The sequence below is a fragment of the Dasypus novemcinctus genome, chromosome 10, assembly GCF_030445035.2.
Source record: "Dasypus novemcinctus isolate mDasNov1 chromosome 10, mDasNov1.1.hap2, whole genome shotgun sequence".
NCBI classification, from domain to species: domain Eukaryota; kingdom Metazoa; phylum Chordata; class Mammalia; order Cingulata; family Dasypodidae; genus Dasypus; species Dasypus novemcinctus.
Genome location: NC_080682.1, coordinates 82,365,743 through 82,369,194, shown reverse-complemented (window position 1 = coordinate 82,369,194; position 3,452 = coordinate 82,365,743).

Here is a 3,452-nt window from a genome sequence, read left to right as displayed (position 1 = left end):
CCTCCTTGTGAAGGCAGGCTTACCCACAGGCACTGCGGAGTGCCTGCTGGCCCGCAGGTACCGCAGAGAGCCGACTCAGCAAGGTGACACAACAAAAAGGGAGATAAGGGAAAAAAAAAACAAAAACAGAAGAGCACACAATGAATGGACATGGAGAGCAGACAACAAGCAAGCTGCGGGGGATGGGGGGAATAAATAAAAAATAAATAAATAAATACAGACACAGAAGAATGCACAGCAAATGGACACAGAGAGCAGACAGCAAGCAAAAAAGCCACAAAGGCAGGGGCAATATAAAAAAATAAAATTAAAAAATGAATAAATAAATAAAGGGGGAAAGAAACACATGATCATCTCAATTCACTCAGAAAAGGCATTTTACAGAGCCCAGGCATAGGAATAAATTTAACCAAGTATGTAAAGAATTTCTACAGGGAAAAGTAAAAAAAAAAAAAAAAACTTTGCTAAAATAAAATAAAGAAGATATAAATAAATGGAAGCAGATTCAGAGTTCATGGATTGGAAAATTAAATACTGTTAAGATGGCAATTCTACCCAAAATGATTTACAGATTAAATGCAATCCCAGTTAATATTCCAACAGCCTTCTTTGCAGAAATGGAAAAGCCAATCATCTGGGAAATGAATGTGGCTCAAGCCCTTGGGCATCTGCCTACCACATGGGAGGTCCCGAATTTGGTTCCCTGGCTTCCTAAAGAAGACGAAGAAGAATGCGAACTGACATGAGGAGCTGGCGCAGCAAGCTGATACGATAAGATGACAACACAACAAGATGATGATGATGCAACAAGATAACAATGCAACACGGAAACACAATGAGAGACACAAGTAGGGAGCAGAGATGGTTCAGATGATTGGGCGCCTCCTTCCCACATGAGAGATCCCAGGTTCGGCTCCCAGTGCCTCCTAAAAAAAATAAAGATGAGCAGATAGTGAGTGCACAAACAATGAGGAGGGGATGGGGGAAATAAATAAATAAAATAAATCTTTAAAAAAAAAGCCAATTATCAAATTTATTTGGAAGGGTAAGGGGCTCCAAATAGCCAAAAACATCTTGAAAAAGAAGAATGAAGTTGGAGTACACATACTTCCTGACTTTAGATTTTACTTCAAAGCTACACTGGTCCAAAGAGCATAGATAGGTAGGTAGGTAGGTAGGTAGATAGATAGATAGATAGATAGATAGATAGATAGATAGATAGATAGATAGATAGATAGACAGACCGACCAATGGAATTGAATTGGGAGTTTAGAAATAGACCCTTACATCTATGGCCAGTTGGTTTTTAACGAGGCTGCCAAGTCCACTTATTTGGGGAAGAATAGTCTCTTCAACAAATGGTGTTGGAAGAACTGGATATCCATATGCAAAAGAATGAAGGAGGACTACAATCTCACACCATATATGAAAATTAACTCAAAATAAATCAAAGACTTAAATATAAAAGACAGGAGCATAAAACTATTAAGAAAAATTGTAGGAAAGCATCTTCAAGATACTATAGTAGAAGGTCGTTTCTTAGACTTTACACCCAAAGCACAAGCAACGAAAAAAATAAATAAATAGTATCTTCTCAAACTTAAACAGTTTTGTGATTCAAAGGATTTTGTCAAGAAGGTGAAAAGGGAGCCCCCTCAATGGGAGAAAATAATTGGAAAGCAAAAATTCAATAAGGGCTTGATTTCCATGTTATATAAAGAGATTATGTAACTCAACAGTAAGAACCAGGACTATAAAACTCATAAAAGGAAACGTAGGGAAGTATCTTCAGGTTTTTTAGTTAGGCAATGGTTTCATAAACTGTATACCCAAAGCACAAGCAACAAAATAAAAAATAGATATGAGACCTCATAAAAATTAAAGACTTTTGTGCACTTTCACAAAGTGAAAAGACAAATTACACAATAGGAGAAAATATTTGGAAACCACATAGCTGATAAGGGTTTAATATCCAGAGTTTAAAGTCTACAAGTCAACAACAAAAAGATAAACAACCCAATTTAAAAATGGGCAAAAGACATGAATAAGACATTTCTCCAAAGACAATATACAAAAGGCTAAAAAGCACAACCAAATATTCCAATTTCATTGAGATCTAAATGCTCTAATTTATCCAAATATCTTTAAAAGATTGTTTAAAAATGAATGCTGTGATGATTAGATATATTCCTCTTGCTAGAAATAGCAAGAGTATCCAGTGCTTCAAGATGAAAATGAGATTCTTGGAAAAAGGAACACTTTTGGAGGAAAGAGAGAGAAGAGAAGAAAGAAGATGGTTCAGAGCAAAATATTTCTTGATCTAGCCTTCTCCCTCTTCCTGCACATACTCTGTCCAAAATCTAGCCCCATCAAGATTCTTCCCAGTCATTTTGCAAGTCCCCAAAGGTCATCTCATATGATCTCCATGAACTAATATTCTTTCCTTCATTGTTTCTTCTCCTTGCTTCTTCCTGCACTGAGCCATTAGAATGAACTCTCCAGTTTCCACCAGCACCATGGTCCAGGAAAGCACAGCCTCTGCTACTCAAAGACACTAATAAGAAGGTCCAGGGGAAGATGGCAAGCTCTGCTGTAAATCAGCTGTCCTGAACATTCCTTAATTAATTTTTAATTTGCAAACAATTCTCAAGTCCTATATTTGTCTTTGGTTGAGAATCTTAGCTATAATAAATCTTTCATTGTATGTGGTTAGTTGTGTAGGTATTAGCACAAAGTATTCACTGTCAACTGAAGTTAATTTTCAAAGCTCACAGATGGCCCCACTTCTATGACAGGTTTTTAAAAAATGACTTCCAATTCTATAAAATGAAAGACAGTTTGAATTTTCCTTTAATGCAGAGTTCCTAATAAATAATGATCCATGCACTTTTCTATTGTATAATCCCTAAAACCCTATGGACAATCAATAAACATATAGTGATAGCTTACAATACAGGTATAAATTAGCAACAGTTAACCTTATTGAAATGTTTTCAATAAAAATAGATCAAGCTTCCAAAGCCACCCATCTAGTGTACCACTATGAAAACCAAGAAACAAAGAGGAGCTTGAGCCAAAATGTTGTTCCTCTCAGGTCCATTCAGCTTCTTGGTAAATTACTAACTGATGAAGGAGGATTATTCACACAAGTCCTTTGCAGTACTCCCAGGCACTGACATCTACCAGAAAGCCCATATTTTGCTTTTGCCTGGAGCCATGGCCTCCTCTTGCATGGCACAACGCTGCTCTGGGGAAGAATCCTAGGCCTTTTGTGGAGACTCATCTGCTTAAGTCACCCCTTCCTCAACCATATGTGTTATAGAAAGAATCTCAGCCTTTCTACCTGTCCCCACCTCCCAGAAATTGGTATGTCCCAGGAAGACTTATCTACCTCTCTGCTCTTCCTGCTTCAGCCAAGTCTATTGTCACTCTCTCTCTCTCTCTCTCTCTTC